Source organism: Salvia splendens, chromosome 13 (genome assembly GCF_004379255.2).
Source record: "Salvia splendens isolate huo1 chromosome 13, SspV2, whole genome shotgun sequence".
Classification (NCBI taxonomy): Eukaryota; Viridiplantae; Streptophyta; class Magnoliopsida; order Lamiales; family Lamiaceae; genus Salvia; species Salvia splendens.
Genome location: NC_056044.1, coordinates 27,305,693 through 27,320,243, shown reverse-complemented (window position 1 = coordinate 27,320,243; position 14,551 = coordinate 27,305,693). Strand labels below are relative to the sequence as shown.

General features: G+C 39.6%; 1 pseudogene; it reads right to left on the bottom strand.

Annotated features, from left to right (window-relative positions):
• Window positions 1-163: 163 nt before the first annotated feature.
• Window positions 164-3,136, bottom strand: LOC121761562 (annotated as a pseudogene).
• Window positions 3,137-14,551: the final 11,415 nt, after the last annotated feature.

Genomic DNA, 14,551 nt, shown 5'->3' with positions numbered 1-14,551 from the left:
TAAAAATAGAATACACATTAATTCATTAAATTTCTTAAAACTCATACCGAGTAAAAGTGAAATATTTAATCTTGAACGAATGGAGTAATTTTCATTTATTTATAACATAATACTTGCGATAATCAATACTTTATTTTCATTATTTTGGTTAGACGGATTAAAAATGAAAAAAAATGTGACTATTTTTCGATTGGACGGAGTATATGCATAGTATTATGCTTTGAGATCATCCGACATGGCCGATGGTATACAGTGGGTCGCCAGAATGTCCAAGGTTGCGGCTTTAGCAGTCTTCGTCCGGAGGACCACAAGCTGCACCAACAACAAGAAGATTGAAGGCGTTCAACAAATAACTATACTTGCCAATACTACAACCAACATAGAATGCTCACCTTTTCATATACCAGATCAAACTTCAAACATTCTTCATTGCAGCTGTCCACCATGCTAGCCAAACTCTTCAAGTTCTTCACAGGCTCACCATTGAATGCAAGAATCTAAACGCATACAAACACAAGTGGTTCATATCAATTTATCAAATATAGACTCATTTTTGTGTTGATAGTAGCATTTATCTCTATCCTTGACCACTAACCTGGGTGTCGAAGATATTCTCATATCCAATATTGATGTCAGCCGCAAGCACCTTTTGCAAGTTTCACAAGCCGATATTGCAACATTGAACATACGCATTATGGTGTAGTCAAGATTAACCTGAGAAACAATGACGATTTGTTCATCCCGTGACTGGGGCATTCCATCCATGTGAAAGTTTGTCCAATAACTTGTTTGGAGTTTGGCACTCGTAATCATTTCCATACCGGAGACATGGATAGAAAAGTAATTAAGATAATAAAGCTAGACTAACACCCCTCCTTATTGGATGTTAATACATGCTAGCTGTTGGTGTTGTATGGAAGTTGAAAAAACAAAACCAGCAACAATGTAATATGAAGGAGGTCTCCCCTTAGTGTGAGCAGGAACGAGCCTCCTTGTGTGCATCTCAAGTTTGACTTGACTTGGAGCTTCAGAGTTTGAGCATTACGCAGAACTTGAATTACAGCAGTATGCGCTCACCATGCCTAAATGGAACTGCATCCCAAAAATGATGTTATTGTTATGAATCTTGTAGCACTGTAATTCACTTAGTTATAGTCAGCATATACCTGTTCCATCATTTGCAATACACCTTTCTCATCAGGTTTCATCCCCACATACAAACGCAAGTCTGGATTTTCAGGCTTTTGCCACTCAGCCCCGAAATCTGGGAACCCGAATACTTCGTGTCAGTGACTCCGAATAAGGATTAGGCAGATAATTGCTAAATTTAAGTCAGTGGAAGTATATTAATAATAATAAGAACAAAAACAGCATGAGATAATACTTGATAGTTAATGCATACTAGTATATTAATTTCATTTCCTTTATGAAAAGAAGCGGCGGAAGCTATGAAGAAGAAATAAGACATGCTAGAAATGTATTTGGAGAAAGCTTTCAATTCCACATTTTTTATATCTTCAAATGTAACATGATACAATACATATATTCTCCATTCGAATGATCTAGAACATTGTACTAATCTACTTTTATGCTAAGTTAAACATGCTTTACTTTCTTAATCAAAACAAACTCTGCAAACTCTCTCTCTTCTTCATTCCATTGAGCAACACGTCTCTCCAAGTACAACGGTGGTCCTCCACCTTAGCTGGCATGCTTGGCTCAATCACAGCTGTAGCTCGTGTGAGCTCTCTGATTGGTTCTTTTGATGTACCAACTTTTGTCCTCTCTTTTGTCTTATCTATCACCTTGGCTCGTGTGGAGTTGATCACTTGTTTATCACGTGCATCTTGCTTTGTTGCCATACACTGATCACCATGGTTAGTAATCTCAGCATTACATGCAGTAGCTTGATCAACTTGGCATGCAGCGGCTTGATCAGCAACTTGATCAAAGTGACTTGAGATGCATTATGCCAAATTGATCAACAGCTTGATCAACTTGACGGTCACTTCTAACACTTTCCTTGTCTAGAAACATGGTATATTATAATCATTAGAACTGCAAACAAGTGCTCATGGTTGATGCATACATTAATTTTCTAATATCCTTAAAATATTTTGATAACTTTACTAGATAATTAGAATAGGTAGATGAAAAGATATTAATCAATATTAATTGATTTTGATACTCTCTTCTTCTATTAATTAGGTTTTTCCTCTTAGTAATTTATTTCTAGTTATTTTTTTAAAGTTTTATTTTATCATAAGTTTATGATTTCTTCGTCAATACAAAATTCTCATTGTTGGACTACAAAGATGCACCTTTTGAATAGTAATTTTATGATGAGTTTTATCTCTTTTGAGTTTTTCTTTTAAATTTTCAGTTCATTGAGTTATTTTATCTGGTTTATTAAATGACATTTCACAATCATTTGTGGAGTCAATCATTCCAGTTCCTGACTTATCAACGGTTCCTTCATACCACGCCATTCGTCATTCATCCATCCTTATCCAAATCCACCTTGTTTTCATTGAGTTTTAATCGTTCTTGAGGAAGTACCTATATAGTATACTACTAAAATACTACTCTCTCCGTTCCAACTAAGTTGAGTCAAAATTTTTGGTACGAAGATTAAGAAATTGTGTTGAAAAGTATGAGAGAATAATAGAGTAAGAAAGATAAAGAGAAGTAAAGTAGATGATGAAAAAAAATAATACTAATTGGATGTTTTATTTTTTATCAAAAAAAGAAATGCCTTTACTTAGTTGGGACAGAGGTAAATGCCTTTACTTAGTTGGGACAAACAGAGTAAAACTTTTTTTAAAAATATATTTTAGTCTATTAGTATATCATTTTCCAAAATCTAAAACACCATTCTCCCTCAAGAGTCAAGATAGAAGAATTCTGTCAACAAATATTGGCTATCCAACTAGAAAGAGACCACGAAAAAATAAGAGAAGGCCAGAAGAAAACTTAAACCAGTATATGTTCGGTTCTTATCATAATCTAGGATGAATTGCATAATGAGCGGCGTGGGTATGACACAACCAACATTCTCAACATCCTCGTACGCGATCCCAACACACCCTCTCTTCTCATTGAAAACAGGTCCCCCAGAATTGATGGCTGCATCGGTTTGTAACAATCAAAATTTCACAACGGGTCCATTCGGTATTGAATCTACGGAACTGAATTTGAATAAATTGAATTAGTATTCAATTTCAAATTCTTTGTTGAGTAAAAATGATAGTAAAGCATGAGTGAAGTGTGTGTGCACAATGTGTTTACAAAATGATAGTAAAGCATTAGTTAATGGAGTACCACAAATTTGAATTTTGCCGGGTAAAAGCTGCAAACAAAACTCAGTAAGAAATCCTCACTCACCGATATCGCATTCTTCCCCAATTGCAAGCACGGTAGCTACATATTTGGTGTCTGAGCCCCTCTTCTTCAGGTGAGTGTGCGTTCGTCAAAACCCTCGATAACAAAGCCGCTGCTGGTCCAACTGTACTGCCGATTTCTCTGCCACGGTTGGGCTGCGTGTGGAAACAAAATACCTTCACCACCGCATCCATCGCTGGGACAGCCCTAGCCGCTTTGCGATCATCATTCCTCATAAACTGGTAAAGATGGCATGATACCGAAGGATGAAGAAGAGTAGAATAGTGGAGAAACTTGATTTTGTATTATTGAATGAATATTTCTCAATACAAGCATGAGCCCCTTATATACATACAACTACAAGGATGCTTGCTTGGTGTACATCATACCACAAGAGCAGAATATAAAAGCTCTAATCTAAACTAACAACTGCATAACAGAAAAATAACACTCTAACTCTCTATGACAGCTGTGAACTCGAGCTTCTTCAAGCCTTCACCTCAGTTTCCTTTCTCGAAGCTTCCATGTAGATGATCAGCTTCTCGAGAGATAATCTAATAATTCGTGTTGATGAGCTCCACGTTACCGACTGTGACGGTGGTGGTTGGCGGGGAAGCTGTGTGTGTGTTATTGTTGTTGTTGTCGTCGCCGTAGCTGTGTTTGGTTTGGCTGCTCATTTTTTTTTATTTTGTTTTGAAGCAATTCAGAGGGAAGTGGGTTTATCTGTAAACATTTGCAACTCAAGTCTCTAAGGCGTCGTTAGTGAATCCAATTCGATTATCTAAACAGTCAAACAATCTGAAATCCGAATTATGAAATCTGGTCCAATCCGATCTAAACAATTTAAAATCCAAACTACGAAATCCAATGTGATTCCAAAAACCTTCTATTTGCATAAAAATGGGATAGTCACCTAAAATATATGCCCAAATTACGACACGGATTTAGCGGTGCAAGAGAGCGAAGATATAAACGCGGGCCCAAAGCTACGACGCTCAATATTGGTGGACACAATTTGGTTCAATTGGGGGCTTAAGCCCATGTCAAGTTATTCTTAATTTTTTGTAACGTTGTCCAAGTTTTGATATGGTACGAAAATCAACAGCCACACTTAGTCACTAAAATATAGTAGTATGAAAATTATAATCTCCAAATTCAAATTTCAAAATTTAGAATATACAGCTCATATCTAATCAATTATTTGCATATGTAATGATGTTAAGCACGACGTTGCAACTAAACATGCCCACCGGTTCCGGTTCCGGTGGTTAACCGCCGAACCGGAACCGCCGGTTCCGGTTCCGAACCGGAACCGTGGACTTTTTCCCGAACCGGAACCGTCGGAATTCGGGTTGCGGTCCGGTTCCGGTTCAAGATATTTCGAACCGGAACCGTGACCGAACCGGCGGTTCCGGACGGTTCGGAACCGGCGGTTAACCGGCCGAACCGCCGGTTCGGGTGCTAATTTCGAGGCATTTTGATGGGGGAACCGGCGGCAGCTTTTCAGCTGAAAAACCGGCCGGTTCCGGCGGTTAACCGGCGGTTAACCGCCGGTTCAGGGCTTCCGGATGCGGCGCGAGAAACGAGGCGACATGACGCAGCTTTTGCAGACGGTTTCGTTGACTGAACCGGCGGTTCCGGCCCGGGAACCGGCGGTTTTGGCCGGAAAACCGGCGGTTCCGGCGGTTTTCCGCCAAAAACCGCCGGTTTTTGCGAAAATTGAATTTTTTTTTCAAATTTCAAATTCGAAATTCTTCCATTTTCCCCCCATTTTTATCTATAAATACCCCCCTCTATCCTCATTTACATTCACCCCACTCTTGTGTTAATAAGAGTTTCTCTCTTCAATCTCCCAATTCTCTCTCTTTGTCTCCAATTTCTCATTTGTGCTATTGTGCTTCCATTTAATTACGCAAGTGCTACTCTTATTACGCATTGTTATACACTTATACTTGTTCCCGTAGTTCTCTATAAGTTGTCTTCCTTTCTCAATTGCTAAAACAAAAAAATATTATTCCATATTTCTACATTTCTACTTCTACATAGCAATATGTCTTCATCCCGAGAAGGTCGTGTTGATAAGGGAAAGGGAAAGGCCAAGAGGCCATCTCGGAGATCCGTTATTGATGAAATTTCTCAAATGAACATGGATGAGTGGCAGGTTAATATTTATTATCTACTAATTTAATTAATTTTGAATTACATTACATTATTGTTCATAATTTTATTTTGTATTTACAATACAAATATTATTTTGTAGGCTCGAGAAGAGCAAGATGTGGCACATGCTATTGCTCTCTCTCGCTCTCAATACCAAGGCGATGCTTATGTTGGTACCGGTAGTGGTGCTCCCGGTCGCGGTGCCTATTCCCAACAAAGTCCAACCCCTGTGAATGTTGATGAAGACGATGATGATGATGACGAGGAGGAGGAGGAGGAGGAGGTAGAAGAGGTTCAAGAAATGCCACCCCCACCACCACCAAGGAGTCGGCGTGGTCGTGGACAACCTCGTCCTCCTCAACCTCCTAGACCAGCTGACAGGTCTTTAACCTCCAACATCATGGTGAAACACTTCAAGAAGGTACAAGATAGTAACGATCCTAACACTTATAATGTGTATTGCAACTATTGCGAAAACGTATACACATTCCGAAGGGGTGGAGGATACGGTACATTTACCCGTCACATGGAGAAAGCGCATCCGGTCGAGTTTGGTATCGCTCCAACCCAAACTCAACTCAACTTTCAACATGGAGTCGGGACCGGTAGTGGGACGGGTTCATCCCAAACATCAGGTACGTGTAGCAATACTCTTTTGAAATATGATCACAAAAATGCTCTTAATGTGATGTCTAGATTTGCCGTTATGAAACATCTTCCATTCAATGCTTTTGATAACGATGCTTTTGAGTCGAGTATGCGGCAAGTTTATAATGCCGCTGCAAAAAAATTGAGTCGAACTTCAATGACTCGGGCCGTTGTTCGACAATGCATGGAAAAGAAGGCGCAATTAGGTACGTTTATTATTAACTTAGGGCATAAAGTTTCTATTTGTTCTGATGTGTGGACTGATTGTTTTTGTAAAAATTCGTATATGGGCATCACTGTGCATTTCGTTGATCACAGTTGGACTTTAAACAAACGTTTGATTGCATTTCGGGAATTTCCCGCACCACACACTGCACAAGCAATTGCTCAATTGATCATTCAAGTTTTGAATGAATTTCAATTGATCAATAAAATTTTTTCTATTGGTTTTGACAATGCTAGCGCTAACACTGCTAGCATAGATGAACTAATCAGTGCATGTTCTCCTGTTATTGATGGTAAATATTTTCATGTGCGATGTATTGCCCATATTTTGAATTTGTGTGTTCAAGATGCGATCGATTTGTGGCAAAAGTATGTTGATCCTATTAGAACTGCTGTGAAGTTGATTCATAACAAAGCTCCTATTGGTAGAGCTTGGAAGAGATATTGTCATGGTAAGCAATGCAGGTACACCAACTTTCGTTTGGATGTTTCAACTCGTTGGAACTCGACATATGATATGTTGGAGTCGACTTTGAACCACATTGAGTATTTATGTGATTTTTTTAGAAGTTGTCCTCATGTTCCTTCTGATTTGATTTTGATACCCGCTTGTTGGGACCACAGCATGGATTTATTTCGATTATTCCGCGCTTTCAAAAATGCCACTGTTGAGTTATCCGGAGTTTATTATCCTACTTCTGTGCGCGTTTTGGAGCATTGCATGTATGTGGCAATTGGTTTTAAAACTTGTGTGAAAAATACTCAATTCATTGAGTTGAAGGCTATTTTGTTTTACATGGTTGAAAAATGGTTAAAATATTTTTCACGTATTCCAAATGTGTTTTTGATTGCAAAATGCTTGGATCCAAAGTGGAAGTTGCATGGTGTTTATAAAATTTTAGACATGTACTATGGTTGTTTGCACGCTTTGGATTTTTCTTAACTCCGCGAAATGGGCTTGACAAGAGGAGAATGCTTCGAACTAAGTATTCCGGATGTTGATGAAATCAAACTAAGGTTAGATAGTGCACTTCGTTCTCTCTACGCGGAATATGAAATGCGGTATAACACCGCTCACCAGGTACGTGCTCCTCCTAGTCCGTCTACATTTGATTTTGGTGGAGGGGATTTTACCAATATCATGATTGATCCCGACGTAGTATCACAATTGCAAGATCTATACGGTACTACAACCAATAGGACTAGAGCGACTAGTGAATTAGATATATATTTGGAATCGCGCTCTATTTTTCAAGATGCAGGTCCTCCTACTCAACAAATTGACGTCCTTAATTGGTGGGGAACACATGACAAAGAGTTTCCGATACTCTCCATCATGGCTAAGGAGATATTCGCCGTTCCCGCTTCCACCGTCGCCGTTGAACAAGCTTTTAGTGTCGGCGGTTGTGTCCTAGACAACAGAAGGAGCAATCTCTCCGCCAAGAACATGGAAGCCACTATGTTACTTGACGATTGGGCAAAGGCGGACATGAGAGCACAAGAGCCGGATTTCGACTTCCGTGTAGAGAGTGATGGTGAAGAATTTTCTTCCGATGGCGATGACGAGGTCAGAAGCGAGAGCACTCAACATTAGCAATGAGTCGACGGGGGGCGGTGAACGGCGAGCACAGCCGACCAAAAAGGTAAGCAAGGTAAGAGAACTACGTGGGCTTTGATTCCTCAATAAAATTGTGGATACGTAGGCACCTCAACTTAAATTTGAAAAGTTTAACTTCGAAAGTTTAAGTTGAGCTCAAGCCCTTTTCAATTTTTTTTTCCCCCCCATTTCATGTTTTTTTATTTGTAATTGTAATGTATCATTAAAATATATTCCCCATTTGATATGTATCTTATTGGTGAAAAAGTGGATATCTTTGGGGCAAATGGTACTGGAACACAAATTTATATATGATCTTGAAGTATCATCCAGATTCCATATATAAATTTGTGTTCCAGTACCATCTGCCTCAAAGATACCCACTTTTTCACCAATAAGATATTTATCAAATGGGGAATATATTTTAATGATCTTCAAGTACAATTTACCTTAGGATCAACCATTTTTTCTTGCAAAATGTTGCCCATTTTCTAAGCAAACACGTATCAGCACGCCATATACACATTGCTGCATTTCTAATAGGGGCAATTTGATCTTCCAAAGCAATCAATGTGTTCGAGATGCATTGATTGCTTTGGAAGATCAAATTGCCCCTATTAGAAATGCAGCAATGTGTATATGGCGTGCTGATATGTGTTTGCTTAGAAAATGGGCAACATTTTGCAAGAAAAAATGGTTGATCCTAAGGTAAGAGAACTACGTGGGCTTTGATTCCTCAATAAAATTGTGGATACGTAGGCAACTCAACTTAAATTTGAAAAGTTTAACTTTGAAAGTTTAAGTTGATCCCAAGCCCTTTTCAATTTTTCCTTTTTCCCCCCCATTTCATGTTTTTTTTATTTACCTTCCGAGTCCCACGAGGCGACGACACTTGTAAATTATATTATATTGTTGTATGTTGTTGTATTGTATACTTATGTATTGTAAATTGTAATGTATCGTTGTCCGTTACAACTCAAAATCAATAAAATTTATTTCATTTTCTCCTTATTCGTCTTATTTGTGCTTGAATTATGCATTGTCTTGTTCCGATTTATTGTATAAAGCCAAATTTCAAATTTAAAAAAAAAAAAAAAAATTGAGCCGGCGGTTCTGCCGGTTCGAAAACCGGAACCGCCAAAACCGCCGGAAAACCGGCGGTTCCGAACCGGAACCGGAACCGCCGGTTTTCGAACCGGAACCGGAACCGTGAAATAGCCTCACGGTTCGGTTCCGGTTCCGAAGACGACCGAACCGGAACCGGCGGTTCCGAACCGGAACCGCCGGTTCGTGAACCGTGGGCATGTTTAGTTGCAACAGACAACGCATGTGACAGAAAGTTAATTTCGTGCGTACATAAATTCTAAAGATAGAGATAAACACTCAAAGGGACGAATATTTAAGCGTTTATCTCTAGCACGTAATGCGGATGAACTAATCAAATCTGACAAACGAATATTTAAGTTTTTTATCTCTAGAACATGATGCGGATGAATTAATCGAATTTGACAAACGAATATTTAAGCGTTTATCTCTAGCACGTGATGCGGATGAACTAATAAAATCTGGCAAACAAATTTTTACGTTTTTATCTCTAGCACGTGATACAGATGAACTAATCGAATTTGAGAAACTTCTTAAATTACAAGGACATTAAAATTATATTGGCAAACTACAATAAATGTAATGGGAGATAACTTTCTCTTTAGAAAGAGGTGAATACTATTAAAATTAATCTATTTTTATACTCCCTCCGTACCAATGTTTAGTCGTAATTATTTTTAGCTTGCCCTAAGGTAGTTGAGTCATTTTCTTTTTTGGTTCAATTTTCAAACTTTATTGTCTCTCTTACTTTACTCTCTTTTAATCTCTCTTACTTTAGTCTCTCCATTTTAACCTTTAATAAATCAATTTTTAAAATCTCGTGCCTAAAAGAAATGTTTCAACTACCTTGGGACGGAGGAAGTACTAAAATTAGTAAAATATTTTTTTATTATTCAAATTACCATGGAATCATGCTACCTGCTGGTAATTATAATTTTATTATTTAGATTAAAAATCACTATTCATTTAAAATGTTTTTAATTTACATAGAACATATGTGAATTATAGAACCATTGTGTTAGAACAATTCAATTGATATTAAATTCTTTTATTTCAATAATTAAATTGTCATAATTTCGGTTATCAGATTTTCGGATTTTTATTCTCCCTCCGTTTGAAGGTAGTTGAAGCATTTTTATGCACAAGATTTAAGAAATTGGTGTACTATTAAAGTTAAATTTGAGAGAGTTAAGTAAGAGAATGAATAAAATAAGAGTGTAAAGTTTGAGAGATGAAAAAGTTTTTGTAAAAAAAGAAATGACCCAACTACCTTAGGACAACTGAAAAAGGAATACGACTCAACTATCTTCGGATGAAAGGAGTATATCTTACGCAATTTTGTACTACTCTATTTCTCATATTAGATCATATTTCATAGTTCAGATTACGGATTGTCGAATAATTCAGATGATTGAATTGGATTCGTTTTTCATAAAACCATTACTAAACAGTGCCTTAAAGCATCTTTAAGGGAAATAGGTAAATTGAGAAGATTTATTATTTTATTTACCTCTTCAAGAAGATAAATATGCTTTCCTAAAAAGTACGTATTGAATTCCAAGGAAAGAAATTAAATTGAAAAAAGTATAGTACAAAAATAATTACTCCATCCGTCTTCTATTAAAGGTCTATTTTTTCCATTTTGGTCTGTCCCAATTAAGTGTCCATTTTCACTTTTTACGGTTAATGGTAAATAGATTTCACATTTCACTAACTCATTGCATTCACATTTTATTATTAAACTAATATATAAAAGTATGAATCATATTTCACTAACTTTTTCATTCAACTTTTCTTAGACCATCCGCAATGGGCGGACGATGGCACGCCCGATGGCGCGCATCGTCCGCGCCATTCATCGTCCGCCCCCACTGTGGGTGTGTGGCATAGGCCGCGGACGATAGTCGCGGCCTATGCTTCGGGCGCGACTTAAACCGCGGACGATGGCCATCGTCCGCGCCATCGTCCGCTCCATTGTGAAGGCCGCAGATGATGGCACACAGTTTCGTTTTTTATATAAATCTCGTTTCTCATTCAGTTGTGCATACGAACATATCGACTATCTCTCAACATATTCTCTCTCAACATCCAACGAAAATGAATCCCGATGAAGACACCAATAGTTTTAGTTCGTCTGATTCCGGTCGTTCGATTGACGAAGCATTAGATGCAGCCGTTGAAGAGGCCATGACGGCATGCTATTCGTAAATGCAGCGCGAGAAGGCGGCGGCTGCAGCGGCGGCTGAGCAAGTCCATCGTCCTATTCGACATAGGACGTATGTCCGACGCAACCACGAGGAAGCTCACAGGCGTCTGGTTGAAGACTATTTTGCCGATCAACCACGTTGGGGCCCGACTGTGTTCCGCTGCCGGTTTCGAATGTCGAGGTACCTTTTTCTAAGCATTGTTCGTACATTGTCTTCACGTGAAGAATACTTCACGTTTCGGGAGGACGGCATCGGGAAACCCGGCCTTACACCATTGCAAAGTGCACGACTGCTATTCGTCAGTTGGCATACGGCACCACGGCGGACCTTTTTGACGAGTACCTCCACTGTGGCGAGACTACAGGCCGCGAGTGTCTGAAGTACTTTTGTCGGGGGATAGTAGAGGCCTATGGCGACACATATTTGCGCAAGCCGACAGCCACTGATTGCCAGGGTCTGATGCAGATGCACGAGAGGGCGCACGGGTTTCCTGGGATGCTCGGGAGCATCGACTGTATGCACTGGCAGTGGAAGAACTGTCCGACGGCGTGGAGAGGCCAATTCACAAGTGGATATAAGGGCAGCCACCCGACGTTGATCCTCGAAGCCGTCGCTGACTATCGGCTTTGGATCTGGCATGCTTACTTCGGCGTAGCCGGGTCGAACAACGACATCAACGTCCTCAACTCGTCCACCCTTTTCACCGACCAATGTAACGGCAACGGCCCGACCATAGAGTTCACTGCCAACAGACGCCAATACCATATGGGGTACTACTTGGCCGACGGCATCTACCCACGGTGGCCAGTTTTCCTAAAGACGGTCAGCTGCCCGATTGGTGAGAAGAGGGATTTATTTGCGCAAAAGCAAGAGGCGGCGCGGAAGGATGTAGAGCGGGCGTTTGGGGTGCTCCAATCACGGTGGGCAATTGTGAATGGGCCGGCTCGTTTCTGGTACAAGGAAGTCATCGCCGATGTCATATATGCATGCATAATCATGCACAACATGATAGTCGAGAGTGAAGGCGGAAGCATCACCGATTGGAATGACGACGACCGTGCATCTAGCTCTGCCGGCACATCAACCGAGACACCCGATAGAGGGTTACCGTTAGGTTTCGATGAGGTTTTATCTAGGCAGGCCTCAATGCGCAACCAACAGGAGCATGCGCAGCTCATGAGAGACATGATTGAAGAAGTGTGGGCTCGTAACCGCCGTCGCTGAGTTTGCATTTTTTATTATTTCGCATTGTAATGTATTAATTTTTATTAAATGAATGAAGTTTTTAAAATTCGTATTTTAAATGTATTTTAGTTTTTTTTAATTCGCATGTATTTTGTAAATATTACAAAATTGATGATGTGGCGCGCCATAGGGCGCGCCTTAGGGCGCCCCACTGCAGGTGGAGAATGAGGAGGATAAAAATGCTGACGTGGCGCGCCCCACTGCGGATGGCCTTAATACTATTTCTTAATCCATGTGCCAGAATAAAAGTGGTCGTGTTATAATTGATGGATGTAGTACTGTATTTACCTTTTGTGTTAAAGAAAAAATAAAGATACTCTTCAAAATAAAAAATAAATTACTCTCCTTTATAAAAAAAATAGTCTTATTTGTGAACGACACGAGTTTAATAAAATAAAAGAAAAAGTATATAAAGTAAGAGAAAAAGTAAGAGCATCCGCAGCGGTGGCGAAAGACGCCACCGCCGTCCGCGCCGTTGGCAAGGCGCAGGACCGCCGCCGCTGGCACGGCGCTGCTCGATGTATCGAGCACGTCCGTGCTAGCGGACGCACACGTGGCGCGCTCCCATTCGTCAACGGCATAGCCGTTGTGTTTAAACTTTTTTTTATTTTTTTTTTTAAAATCGGTATTTAATTATAAATAATGCTAAAAAATAAAAAAAAATATTTTCCAAATCCCAAAAATATGGCCGTTTTTTTCCCGTTTTTTCTGAATTTTTTTGATTTTTTTTTATTTTTTTTTCCCCAAAATCATCTATAAATACACACATTCATCATCCATTTATCACATCAAATCATCTCTCATTCATCTCTCATTCATAATTCTCATACAAACTATCAACACATTCATCACCCACTCAAAATCTCAAATGGATTTCACCCATATCTACCCAAGGTGGTCGACGTTCGTGAAGACGCTCCACAACCCGCACGACCCGAGACGGGTTCTTTTTGCGCAGCGTCAAGAGTCAGCGCGGAAAGATGTCGAAAGAGCCTTCGGGGTCCTTCAAGCTCGATTCAACATTGTGAAGGCCTCGGCTCGGCTGTGGTACGTGAATAATATCGCCGACATCATGTTCACGTGTATTATATTACACAACATGATTATAGCCGACGAAGGGCCGAGGGCGGCTAGCTTCTACGACGAGGACGAAGCCGGAAGCTCAACAGCGAGGTCTCCCCTACGCCGAGGCGAGCATACGACGGTTGGCCAGAGGATCGAGACAAGACACACAATGCGCGATACTCGAATCCACAATCAACTACAAGAAGACCTAATCAACCACATGTGGGCGAAATTCGGCAACGAGTAGTGTCATTTTTAATTTTTAGGATTTTAATTATGTAATTTTTAATTTTTAGGATTTTAATTATGTAATTTTTAATTTTTAGGATTTTAATTATGCAATGTTTAATTTTATTTGTCATTTGTAATATTTATTGTGGGTTTTAAATGAATTTTAATATTATGGAAATGTTTTTGTGTAATTGAATTTTATATTAATTGTGCTCGTCCTTGCGGAAGAGCACAGTTGTGTGTGTTGTGCTCTTGCCAGAGAGCAGGCATGAATAGTACCGCCCGGGCCCACAACCGTGCCGCTGGCAAGAGCACGGTTGTGGATGCTCTAAAAGAGAAAATAAGAAAAAGTTAGTAAAGCATTAGGAATTTTTTCATTTTTAAAATAAGACTAATTTTCATAGATATCCCAAATCGGCAAAGTAAGACTATTTTAGTAGTATCATTATCTTCCCAAATACTCTTTCAATTGAAAAATAAATTTTCATGAAAAAAAGAAATAAATATGATAATTACCACATTCCATATATAAATACAGGCATGTAAGAAATCTCTTGCGCCAATTTCCTCCAAAGTCTGGTCAACCAATATTCAACGATGTGCAGCGAAACCCAACACCAATAGCACAGCTTCCCCTCCCACTACCACCGCATCCGCGGAGCTCATCATCACGCCCACCCCTGGCCCT